A 14,326-nucleotide genomic window follows, 5' to 3' on the forward strand; every position below is an offset into this window, starting at 1 on the left:
GAAAAGTTTAGCATGTTGAACCTGTAATATTTTGATCTTGTCTGAGTCTGTTGGATTGAGGTCATTAGCTTGACGTTTTTTGAAACTTGTAATTTTTCGATCTTGTTCGAATATGTTGGATTGAGGTCTTTTGCTTGATGCTCTTGAAACATGTAATCTCATGATCTCGCCATTTTACTAAATGTGAAAAGGTTAGACCTTTCATTTTACTGTATTGTGTACACGTTTGCTGGCATATCTAATCTTTTGGGGACTTATTAGTAATTTGGCGAGGCCACAATTGTTGGACTGTGCAAACATTTGGTTCAAAAAACCTGTAATCCTCTGGGCTGTGTAAACATTTGCTAAATTCTGGGTCGGCCTCATGTACCCAATGGGTCAATGGGGCCACAAAATTCTGATGAAATGGGCCGGCCCGTGGCCTCACATATTGACCTTGGGGCCACGGGGCCGGGGCCGGTGCCAGGGCCGGGTCGGCCCATTCCCATTTTGAGTGTCCTAGTAGGACACTTGTATTTTAGGCCTCTCATATATAGTGGGGGTAGAAACGCGATGTTACCTATGCCAACATAATAGCACATGCACGCACGGGGAATCGGCGGCGTGTGCCGGCGCCCGGGTGACCGGTGTGCGATACTGTGACAGTGTCACGGGGAAGAATGCCCGTAGTCAGACCCCGGGAAGTAGCCATATCGATGAATCTCGTTAACAAATCTCGGTATCATGCCTCTTGTGATTGCTTGGTCCTCGGATGATCGACTATGCGTCTCGGATTTATTATAACATCGTGTAACACCATCATTGAAGTCACGCATGTCTTCTCGACATCACTTTTCCGCGATCACAACGGCTACATGCGATGTGCGACCTCCACTACTGCACTACCATCTCTCTGCGTCAAAATGTTGTCCATGGTTTGTATCCCAACACGTATGTAAGTCAACCACGGATCTAAGATGCGAATAGAGTCTTAGCTTAGTGGTTAGGCATGTTGTTGTGCAACCTAACCATCCGGGTACAATTTCTAAAATTGATAGATGACAGAGGGGTTTTCCCTCATTTATTGAGGATCAAACTTGATGTTTGCTGGAATCACTCGTCAAGATAAAATCTTGGTACACATAAAAAATATATTTGAGAACCATGGTTGATGTGTGGTGGGACTAAAATTCAAGATAAAAAATATGGGTACTCATACTAAAAGGGATGTGTGCATCCCTAGTTCATGCAAAGGCGAAAAAGTAAATTTTCCCCTATTATTTTATTTTACAAAAATATGTCAAACAATTTTCAAATAAAGATCAATATTTTTAAATACATGATGAACATGTTTTAAGTACACGACGATATTTTTAAAAAATTACATGAACATTTGTTACATATGCGCAGGCACTTTTTATTTTCCATAGATAAAAATTACTTTAGTTCGAAAACTGGTGTGTTTAAAACTTAGAAAAAATACAAATGAAACAAAAACAGGAAGAAAAAAGTTGGAAGAACGAAGGTACAAAGCCCTACCCATGTTAGTGTGTCTACTTTTCTTATTTTTTATTTTTATACTGTGTTTCCTTTCTCATTTATTATTTTTATTACCCTTTTATATTTTAAGTGTTCTATTTATATTTTTAAATTTTACAATTTTAATTTTGTGAGTATTTGGAAAAAAAGAAATTATTTTTTATGTTTCTTGAGCATTTTTTAAATCATGTCCCCATAAGTTCGTCAACATATTTACTTCTAGAATTATTTAAAACCAATGAACGTTTATCAAAATTTGTGCAGATTTCCTAATGTTCGAAATGATTTTATAATTTTATAATTTTCTTATTCATGTACATTTTTAGTGGTGATCAACATTTTTATATGAGGTGAACATTGCTTGAAGATGAGATGAGCATTTTATAGATACGTGCTGAACATTCACAAAATAAAAAGTGAGTAGTTTTACAAACAAATAGTGGTATGTATTTTTAAAGTACAAATGATATGTTTTAAGTATGTGGTGATTTTTTTAAAATACATTATGAATATTGATATGTATGATTACATATACTTTTTTCATTTTTGTGAATAATAAAATTCTTACTGTTTAAACTACTTAGATGTTATTAAAAATATATGCGAAACTTTTTGGCATAAAATAAATGATTAAATATATGCGAAATGATAATATTTCCGGGAGAACTAAAAAAAGGCTTGAACCAGGGCGTGGCCCTGCCCAGGCCACTCTCTTTCAAGCGGCCTGGCGAGAAAAAAAAGATCAGAAACCACGAGATGGGCCTCCAACGCGCGGAGGAATAGAATAGGAGGATTTGGTCCACTCCCTGCAAAAAAAAGGACTTGTCAAGTAAAAAAAAGGACTTGGTCCCTACGGAGCTTCTACTACTCCCTCGGTCGCATAATGTAAGACGCTTTTTGACACTACACTAGTATCAAAAAACGTCTTACATTATGGGACGGAGGGAGTAGTAAATAGCAAGAGTTTATGTCTTCTTAATCCATGCCATGTTCAGTTACAGTCTTTTATGTTTATCCATCAATCAATGGTGAAGTCTTTTATGTTTTTGCATCAATCAATGGTGAAGCCTTTTTGATTTGTTGTAGATCAACCAGGAATACTAGAGTTCAAAAGCAGAAAATGAAAGCCACAAACGGCTAGGGGTCCTACGTACCCGGGTTTTAACTTTTAAGCGCAGCCCAGAAATGCAGCAGACGATGAAAATGTTTAGGCACGAGCGGCCGCCGCATACACAGGCTCCTCTGCATCTTTGCCTTCTTGCTCAGCGGTGACTGATTTGCTAGATTTCAATTTGTCCCGGGCTCTTTTCCTACTTGTTCATTCCTTGTTGCATGTGCGTGTTCTTGTTCTTTTCTTCGATGATCATACCATCTACGTACACATGATTGCTAACTTTGCCTGCCCGCTCGCACCATAGACATGGCACAAGAGACCACCAAACAGTTTAGCATAGTGCATTATCGGTGAGCAATCATCACACATAACCTACCTACACACCTCCTGCATAAACAAGTGGGGATTATTGCATAAACCAACAGGAATTATCACACTCAAGTCAAGTGTCAATGATGCCTACTGGGTGCAGGCACCCATCCCAGGAAAAACAACGCGTCTTGAAAGATTAAAGGGCAGGATCTGATCTGGCAATGCCATGTGGGCTACGAATCAGTTAGGCCACCAAGAATCGATGCTAGTGATGACTGATAAAATTATGGATCTTCTCCTCCCTGGGTCACAAAACCACTCACGTCACGGCCCGCGGCGTCGATCTTCTCCTCTACCTGGGTCCCAAAACCACCCACCTGAGCTGTACTGCGTCCATTAGCAGAAGGTTTATGTTTGTTTTTCCTTTTCATTTCGTGCCATGTTCAGCTCCAGAGTTTGTTGAATCAATATATTGTGTCAGGGCACCGGCAAGGCTGATGCCTGGAACGAACTAACATTGTATTGTTCCGAATTCATTTGCACCCAATTGGGCTAGCTACTATCCTAGTAGATTTTTTATGGGTTTGCTAAGGGAACATCTAGATATGCCATAGTTATTGCATATCTAAATGACTTAATCAAACTCGAAAGAAAAAAATATAAAAAAATGTTTGCACAAATCTCCATGTAAATCAATAACATAGAACTTAGACGAATATGGCATTTTCTAACTGATTGTGCGCGCAACGTCAATCACAGCCGCTGCTTCAACATATGGATCCAGGCCCTTTGCATGTGCATGCCCCTCTGCCTCTCTTTTCTTTCCCATGGACTAACACATGCATGCCTAGGTTGTCTTTTCTCTCTCCAAAAACTTTGTTACTTTTACTTGTCTTTCAACAGTTTAATCAAAATTTGTTACTGAAACTTTATATATATTTGAACTCCTGACGCCAAGATCCTCGGAACAAGATCAGGCTTGGACAAATTTTGAACACAATTTTTAACAGAAATTGAAATATGGTTTTTTTAGAAGATTATCTGTGTTTTCAGTGAGGAACTTTGTTGGGCATAGTGAAGAACTTTTCATTTTTGTTTGCAAAGTGATAAATAAACTGGACCAGCAGTTGAAGAACTTTATAAATAGTGTTTATGCACTTTGTTAGAAATATTAAAGAACTTCGCTAGAAAATGTATTTGGAACCAAAGAACTTTATAAACAGCTTGTCTGAAATATATCAATATTGGACTTGTTTTGTTGAGCTAGCCGTGAGAAACCCAAATACATAAATTAATTCAAATTTGCACAGTTTATTTAGAAGTTATGGCGACATATTAATTTTGCTAGCAAATATGATGGAGTAGCCCACCTATGCCTTCTGTACCTCGTGTCGGATTTTTAATATAGGGCCTATTGATGTTGACATGCATGCATGGGAGCAGTTGCATGTTGATTTGACGTGTAAAATGGATGGGCGGACCAGATATACGTTGCGGGTGCAACGAGTTAAGAAAAATCCGCTTCCGGACTTAGATGTGCAATACGTGTGGGCACATCTAAATGTGTTTTCAGCAAAAAAAAATTATCTCTAGCTCCTTCTTTCCTTTCATACTTCTTATTAAGGACCTGCATACACGAAATTGTGCAGGAGCACTCGGCGACGACGCTCACTGGAATCCCGCCCATCAAATCGCTTTGGGATTCTCACCCACTATAATAGCCCCATTGTATTCATGTCTTTATTATGTAGTATTTAGCTTTCCCGTGTTCAGTATAGCTCACTGGAATCCCGTGCTCTGTTCCCCACATGCTAAAGTTTCTGTCTGGCACACTGTTCCAACTCCGCCGGCAGAAGTTTCATTCATATCGTTTAGCATTGCTGGTGCACTTTCAATACGTGAACAGAAAAAATGCTCTCTTTTTACCACTTGCACTCCAAAATTTCAATTGTTACCGCAAGTCCGGTCATGTAATATAATATAAATAATTCAACAATTAATAAGGCGCTCGGATTCTTGGTACGGGCAGAGACTTTTTTGTCCAACCTATCAATGCACTGCATCTAGGCCACTAGGCAGAACCATGCATGGCGGTAATAGTTTGAACACAAAAGTAAAAGAAAACTTCATGGGGTAAAGACCAAAGATGAGAAAGTTAGCATTTGTTCTATTTTTTATTCTATTGAACACATTGGTAGCTAATTCGAGCGACAAACTAACAAGTTATGAGATAAATCTCGCTTCATTTAGAAACTCAAGTCACATTCATCTTCCTATTTTTGCACGCGTTGCTATTATGAGTAAAATGATTTACGAGGAATTATAGCCAAAAAAATGACTATTTTGTTTTTGTGCACATGTGTGCACATTATCTAACCTCCTATTAATATTTTTGGACTAATCAATGGGGGGAAGAGCAACAATGGCCGGGCGAAAAGAATCAAAGGGGCGAGCTTTGCGTTGGATCTGGCAATGGTGTTGGCAATGAAGAGTACAGTTTGTATAATTAACAATATGAAGATAAAACATCGGTGGCTCAATAGTCTTCATAGTTCAATAAATGCCACCGACGTCAGAGGAAGGAAGCATCTTCCTCATCCTTGTCCTTACAGTATGACTTTTGGTCCTAATTTATTATCACCAAACAGGTACGCACTGTGCCACTCTATGTTGGAGCGGTGTATTCGACAATAACAATTCATTTCATCCAATCACGTACCGATCCCTAGACAGCAGTGCAGTGACTGAGATTTCAACGAGCATAGTCGCCGGGTGCTCCTAGTTCGCGTCCCCTGCATACATGCCTTGCATGCATGTGCTGATGATTGCTTTGCCTTGTTTGAGACTGGGCACAGGTCAACATACATACCCGTCGGTTACTTAGTTTAGAAGTGTATTATTGGCGAACAATCATCACAGAGAATCTACATACAGATCTCTTGCATAAACAAACAGGAATTATTTGATAAAGAAAGCGAATTATTGGGGTACTAAGCACACTCATGAAGAACACTGCATCTGGATTATATTGGATGGATAGAGAAAGGAGGATTGGCGGTGAAGATTTGAGCTGGCAATGGCATGTGGTTTGCCTACCAAGGTGGGGACTGCGAATCATTGGGGCCACAGGGGATGACGGTGATAAGATTCTGGATCTTCTCCTACCTCTACCTGTCTCCCTGACGACCAACCCCACCGGACGGCCAGAATTATTTGCAGTGTGAGGCCTCGATCTGCCACTTCCGCCATTGCTGACGTGGCACAAGGATGAGGAAGATGCTTCCTTCCTCTGACGTCGGTGGCGGAGGCAGCAACCTGGCAAGCTTTGGCCTCCGCCATGCAGAGCTTCACGTTCTGTATTGTTGTGCATCTGGATCCCTACGTCGGCGATGCCCTGGAAATATTTCTACCTTCGCCGTCTATCGCGATGTAGCATGTTGGTTCATGTCGAGAGAAGCATGGGATTTACTGGTGTTTGTTTGTGTGTTCGCCACTTTTAGAAAGGAACAATAATGTAGTGCCCTTCTAGAAGAAGAAGAAAATCATTGCAAAATTCATATTCATATATATACAATCATTTAGTTGGACGGATAGATAGTTTATGTGCCAGTGTGTTGTGCAGGGGTAGTAGATAGATATACTACAATTCATGCGACTTCATATGAGGTTTTTATTGTTGAGAAAACTGTTAGTCTATTCATCTTTAATCATGGCGGTACAACAAAAACTAGAAATAACAAAATTACATCCAGATCTGTATACCACTTAGCGACTGATACAAACACTGAAGCAAGCCGAAGGCGCGCCACCGTCATTGTCTCTCCCTCGCCGAAGCCAAGCAAAACTTGTAGTAGACAGTTGGAAAATCGTCGTGCTAAGGCCCCATAGGACCAACACAGCAGAACAACAATCATTGCCGATGAAAAGTATAGTAGATCGGAAGGATCCAACCTAAATACACACAAACGTGGACGAACTATGACTAGATTGGAGCAAATCCACCATAGACAAATCCACCGAAGACACACCTCAACACGCCCACGACGTTGCTAGACACACCGCCGGGACAGGGGTTAGGCGGGGAGAAGCTTATTCCATCTTCAAGGAGCAGCCGCCGTCTCGTCTTCTTGAGCAGGAGACAAATCCTAACAAAACTATAAAAACATATAAAACTAGAGCCCTCCTGCCAACAAGAGTTGGGATTCACTGCATCGCCATGGCCTGAGTAGCTAACATGTCACACGTCGAACGAAGTGACACTTGGCACGTGCCAAGCCTAGAGTTGGACTCCGAGAATTTTTGATGGCTTGAATGAGTCAAGTGGATACCACCGCATTGGACGTACTACCTTTAAACCTTAGTCTATCAAAACATCTTATATTTTGATACCGAGGTAGTAGTATTTAGCTTTTTTAGAAACTGGACATAGTATTTATCTAGGACAGTGACACGTATTGGGCCCGCCTTTGGTTGCGTGGATCCCTACTGGTCTTCCTCTATGCCTTTATCTCTCTATCTGAATTCCACTCCATTATTGCACTTCACGGATGCAACAGGGAAAGGTCTCCTTAGCTTAGCTAGGAGAGTGTCCTGATCACCCAAAATGCTGGTGCAAAAACAGTTGTTCATATGAGAAAAACAGTTGTTAACATGCAAAAACCACAATAATATCGACAGGTTAGTTCATACAGAAGTAATTTGCAAAACCCGGTTACGTGAATAGGACCGGATCGAGTGTTTCCGGCCTATCCTGCTGTTTAGCATGTCGTCTACTGGCATGCAAAGATTGGAAATTTGGTACTACCAACAAACTAAATACAAATAAATTCTGTTAGAACCAACCAAATTGGGATTAGACAAGTAAAAGGCCTTTCTTGTCTGCTTACTGTTCAACTAATTAGAGCATCTTCAACAGACGCGCTACGTGCGGCGTGCTAAATGCCCATTTGCAGCGCGCGGATCGTCCGTTTTTGCGCAGCGAGATGCGCTTGCTCCAGCGGCCGCTGCAAATTTTAGCATGCGCGAGCCGCTCCAGCAGGCGCTACAAACCTGGACAGCGCGTGCTCTCGCACAAACAACATATGCACTTCAAACAAATATTAAAAAAACATATGCATAGATTAAAATAGATAAAAAAGATACATAGATAGTTCACATAGCGTACATAGTTCATCATAGCATAGATAGATTAAAAAACTAGTCCAACACGATAAAAACTATGGTGCAACTAGATAAAAACTACGGTGCAACTAGAACCTACTTCGAGTCCTCTTCATCATCATTCTCGCTGGTGTCGTCCGAGGAATCGAGCCACGCATCTTCCCAACGAGGATTGTCTGAGTCAAAGATCGACTGCCCACCTATGTTAACGAGATTGCACTGCGTCTCCGTGAGTGCCTTCCGCCGACGCCTGTCTGCCCGCTCCGAGCGCGCATTGCCGTCCTCTTCGCCCAGAAGGCGTTCTCGTTGGCGACGTCCTGCGGGTAGCGCAGGCACCACTCCGCCATGGCGCGCTCGTCCTTCTCGGCGATCAGGAGGCGGCGCTAGCGTCTGCGGTGTTCCTCACGGTCCTGGTCTGTTACAAGACAGGGTGGCGGCATGAGGTCCTGCGTCTGCTGGCACGTCTGCGCGTCGTGGAAGTTCATCTGCCAGCGTGGCCTGCTGAGGCGCCATGCCGCAGGATCATAGCGGATCTCCGCATAGAACCAGTTGGAAGGGCGGACGCGGACGCCGCGGTAGCCCGAGCTGCTTCGGTGACGCGATGGCATGTCGGCTGCGGGGGAAGGGCGCGGAGGCGGCTGGGCGCCGGATGCGAGGCAAAGAGGGGGCGGCGAGGGGAGCGGTCGAGTGTGCGGCTGGCGGGAGCGATCGAGTGTGTGGCTGGCTGCATCGGACGCGCGCCTTTTGTAGAGCGTGTCGGACGCCACGCGCCAAATCTAGAGCACGAAGGGCCGCCTTTTCCCCCGCGCGCGATCTTCTGCCGCGCGCCGGAATTTCCCGTGCCCGCTAGAGCGCACGAACCCGCTCCGCGCGTGCTAAAACTAGCTTTTTCCGCACGCGTGCTATTTGCCGCCGCTGTTGGAGATGCTCTTAATATTATTATTTCTTTAGTGTCAATGATTGATATCTAGGATTCTTGATTGAAAATTAATTAGTGTCAATTGCTCACTTAGAGCATCTCCAACAGCCGCCCAATGCGCGGTGCCCAAAAAACAGATTTACAACACGCAAGTAGTTTTTTTTAGGGCGCTAGAAGACGTTTGCTCCAACAGGCGCTGTAAAATATGTTGCGCGCGCGAGTCCAGCGGTCCCAATCAAGCGATCCCATCTGCAGCAGCTCAGACTTTGCAGCGCGCGCGACCGGGCGCACTAAATATGCTGCGCGCGATGCCTTTTTGATGCGCGCGCTGCATTACTCATAGCACGCGCTTTTTCTGCAGCTGCTGGAGACTCCAAACCGGGTCCCCACGTGCTAAAAGCAGTTTTTATACCATGCATCGCTTATATAGCGCTTCTGTTGGAGATGCTCTTATGCTTTATCTTTTCGAAATTTGTATTTTTTCCAAACGTTCTGATCTTGTCATTAGATCCGAACGACTTTTGCGCCGCACGATCGAACGGAACCTCCCGCAATTTTCTCCCTCGCAGATCGTTAACTGCCTTATTTTTTCCTGTGAACAGCACCTCGCGTGATTTTCTCCTCGCGGAACAGATCGTTAACTGCCCACTTTCTAACTCATCTAGCACCATTTTCATGTCCTATAATTGGAAAATACTTATGTGACCATTTTCGGACCACATGACAGCAAAACAAAATTTGTTTCTTTATTGTTTGTTGGCCTTCTTTAGTACATCATTTCGTACTAGATTATAAGTTATGGAATTAGGCATACATACAAACACTTCAGTGCAAATAGCATGGTAATATACGCATCATGGACGTGATAATTTATGTACAAACGACGTGGTAATTTTTTGACCCGAAGAAAAATTTATTGAAAACATCCCCGATAATTTTTATGTAAATAACATAGTAATTTGCACATAACAGAGCTAATAGCTTGTACAAACACCACGGTAACTTTTGATTCAGAGGGAAAAAATTGTTGAAAACATCTCCTGGTATTTTTTGTCTATTAACATGGCAATACACACATCATAGACTTGATAACTTACGTACAAAGACCGCCGTAACCGTGAAACCCCGGAGAGAGTGGTTGAAAATATCCCTCCGGTAACTTTCGTATAATAGCATGATAATATACGCACAACAGAGCTGATAACTCATGCACAAATATCGTGGTAACATTTTGACATGGGAAGAAAGTTGTTAATAAACATACCGTCGGTATCTTCTATGCAAATATTATGGTAGTATTTGCATCGTGTACGTGATAACTTATGTACAAACATCTCCAATAACTTTTGCGTAAATAACATGATAATTTGCACACCGCAGAGCTGATAATCATATACAAATACCATGATACTTTTTCGCCTAGGAAAAAAGTTGTCGAAAAACGTACCTCCGATAACTTTTGTGTAATTGCCATGGTAGTATACACATAGCATATCTGATAACTCACGTACAAACATCGTGGTAAGTTTCTCACCCGGGTTTTTTTGTTGAAAAACATAACCCCAATAATTCCTCTATTAATAGTATGGTAATATACGCACACAGAGCTGATGACTCACGTACAAACACCATGACAAATTTTTCAGCTGGGAAAACATACCCCCCAATAACTCATATATAAATAGCATTGGTAATATACAAACAACAGAGCTGATAACTTGTTTAGCCTAGACGTGATAACTTTTGACCCGATAAGGAATCGTTAAATTATACCAACATAAGATCTACTCGCTTCGTTTCAAAATAGATGATCCAATTTTGTACTAACTTTGTACTAAACGGTTTTTCAATCGAATCGACGGTTTGAGCTACAAAATATTTTTGAAGTTTCAAAATAGGAGAAATCTAGGATTACATCAGTTTTTTGTCCTCTAGTGCATTTGCATGTGGGAAGATGGTTAAAGGGACCATTTTTAAGCTCCGGTAATTTCTGTATAAACGAGATGGTAATTTATGTACCGGCGATGTGATAACTTACTTAGCCTAGGCTTGATAACTTTTACCCCGAAAAAAGTCATCGAAACATATCAACATAGGATCTAGTTTTGAAGATCTCGTCGCAGCGAAATTTTTATGTGAAAACGGGTTTTCAATTGAACCAACGATTTGAACTACAAAATATTTTGAAATTTCAAAAAAGGAGAAATCTAGAATGACATCAGATTTTCGTTCTTTAGTATATATAATTAGAGTGAAATGTATGTGAAAAAAAATTAGACATTCTAATGCATGCATGTATATAATTAGAGTGAAATAAGAATCGTTTTTGCCTATTGTTAAAATCCGAACGTTTGGTAGTTATAAAAGTCCTTATCTTTTTTACTGTCGCAGTCGATACCTGGGACTGGGACTGCGGTGTTGGACACCAAGACAGGGACCAATTTCCTTCAGTGGCCGGTGGAGGAGGTAGAGACCCTCCAGTCCAACTCCACCGACCTCGGCAACATCAGCATTGATCACTGCCCCGTCTTCCCTCTCAACCAACACCGCGCCATCCAGCTCGACATTGAGGCCTACTTCCGCCTTGACCCTCTAGACGTCGCCATTGCTAAGGAGGCGATGTCGGCCTCAGTTGCAGCACTAGCGGTGGCGTGGCGGGCCGGGGTGCTCTCGGCCCCTTTGGCCTGCTCGTGCTCGCCGACGCCAGGCACCATGGCAGGGACACGAAGTGTATTGCCATCATCTTCTACGTCGGCAGAGGCCTCGACAGCGGCTTGCACACGCACATCTGCCAGGACGATACACACTCATCCCACGCCAATGACATCGACAAGAGGGTCATCAGGAATTTCGTGCCACTGCTCGACGATGAGGAGCTATCCATTAGAGTGCTGCTGGATCATTCCATTGTCGAGAACCTCGCGATGGGTGGGAAGTCGACCGTGATGTCAAGAGTGTACCCGACCGAGGCCATCTACGCCAACGCCAGCGTGTACCTCTTCAACAACGCCACCAGAGCCCGGACCACTGCCACCAGCCTCGTCGTTCATGAGATGGACTCCTACAACAGGCCTACACAGCTTCACTGCAAAAAGGAAACAAAGATTCTATATCGAGGAGCTTCAACTTCGCATCTGGTTGCTCACGGACACCATTTGTTTACGTGAGATGTGCACGAATTTGGGTATGTTGGAGTCTGATGCTCTTCCCATGATAAACCACGTGGGGGACAATGCCGAGTTTGTGTTCTGATGGATGGGTCGGTGCATATTCCTCTTGGATATCAAGTGCAGGACACTGCGTAAATTGTATGAGATTACAAACGAGGACCTATGTTCGGCATATATCCATCCTGTTGTGATGATCTGGCCTCCCACATTTCCGGCGCTAAAGAATGGCCCCTCAAGGTTTGGCTTTACACTTTGGATGGTTTGTGTATATAGTTTTCTTGTTGAGTTAATTTACAAATATTTGAATGCGCATCGCGTTAATTTCTCTGTGCTTGTTGCTTTGTTTTGCCATCTGCCTTTTTAAAGTTGAAATTTATAGCATCGATCAATACACCATCATATTCGATTAGTTAAGGAAACAACTGGCGTTGCTACAATAGTCATCATCCATTACTTTTGTTGATGGTTGATTAACCATCACATAGTTTAGTTTAGTGGTTGAATGGTGGTGGAATGATTCAGATTCCTTATAAACACTGGTAGAAAAAGGGCTTGTTGTCCCGGTTCGTAAGGGCCTTTTGTCCCGGTTCCTGAACCGGGACTAAAGGGTCGATACTAATGCCCTTTCCCTTTAGTCCCGATTCAATCCAGAACCGGGATTGATGGGCCTCCACGTGGCCTGTGCGCGGAGCTCAGGCAGGAGGCCTTTTGGTTCCGGTTGGTGGCACCAACCGGGACCAATAGGCATCCACGCGTCAGCATTTCTGTGGCTGGGGTTTTTGTTTTTTTGAAAGGGGGGGTGGGGGTTTTGGGGGGTTAATTTAGGTGTTTCATATATTGTGTTAGCTAGCTATAATTAATAGAGAGAAGTGTCCTCTCTTATGTCCGTGCTTGGTCGACGCTACGTACTATACATACGTATAGAGAGGACTAGACACGCTAGCTAGCTAGTAAGCAAACGAAGGAAACAGAAGATCGTCATGAACATATATGCATACAAAGAGAAATGCATGTGAAAAAAAATTAGACATTCTAATGCATGCATGTATATACTTAGAGTGAAATAAGAATCGTTTTTGCCTATTGTTAAAATCCGAACGTTTGATAGTTATAAAAGTCCTTATCTTTTTTACTGTCGCAGTCGATACCTGGGACTGGGACTGTGGTGTTGGACACCAAGACAGGGACCAATTTCCTTCAGTGGCCGGTGGAGGAGGTAGAGACCCTCCAGTCCAACTCCACCGACCTCGGCAACATCAGCATTGATCACTGCCCCGTCTTCCCTCTCAACCAACACCGCGCCATCCAGCTCGACATTGAGGCCTACTTCCGCCTTGACCCTCTAGACGTCGCCATTGCTAAGGAGGCGATGTCGGCCTCAGTTGCAGCACTAGCGGTGGCGTGGCGGGCCGGGGTGCTCTCGGCCCCTTTGGCCTGCTCGTGCTCGCCGACGCCAGGCACCATGGCAGGGACACGAAGTGTATTGCCATCATCTTCTACGTCGGCAGAGGCCTCGACAGCGGCTTGCACACGCACATCTGCCAGGACGATACACACTCATCCCACGCCAATGACATCGACAAGAGGGTCATCAGGAATTTCGTGCCACTGCTCGACGATGAGGAGCTATCCATTAGAGTGCTGCTGGATCATTCCATTGTCGAGAACCTCGCGATGGGTGGGAAGTCGACCGTGATGTCAAGAGTGTACCCGACCGAGGCCATCTACGCCAACGCCAGCGTGTACCTCTTCAACAACGCCACCAGAGCCCGGACCACTGCCACCAGCCTCGTCGTTCATGAGATGGACTCCTACAACAGGCCTACACAGCTTCACTGCAAAAAGGAAACAAAGATTCTATATCGAGGAGCTTCAACTTCGCATCTGGTTGCTCACGGACACCATTTGTTTACGTGAGATGTGCACGAATTTGGGTATGTTGGAGTCTGATGCTCTTCCCATGATAAACCACGTGGGGGACAATGCCGAGTTTGTGTTCTGATGGATGGGTCGGTGCATATTCCTCTTGGATATCAAGTGCAGGACACTGCGTAAATTGTATGAGATTACAAACGAGGACCTATGTTCGGCATATATCCATCCTGTTGTGATGATCTGGCCTCCCACATTTCC

The sequence above is a fragment of the Triticum dicoccoides genome, chromosome 6A (assembly GCF_002162155.2).
Source record: "Triticum dicoccoides isolate Atlit2015 ecotype Zavitan chromosome 6A, WEW_v2.0, whole genome shotgun sequence".
Classification (NCBI taxonomy): domain Eukaryota; kingdom Viridiplantae; phylum Streptophyta; class Magnoliopsida; order Poales; family Poaceae; genus Triticum; species Triticum dicoccoides.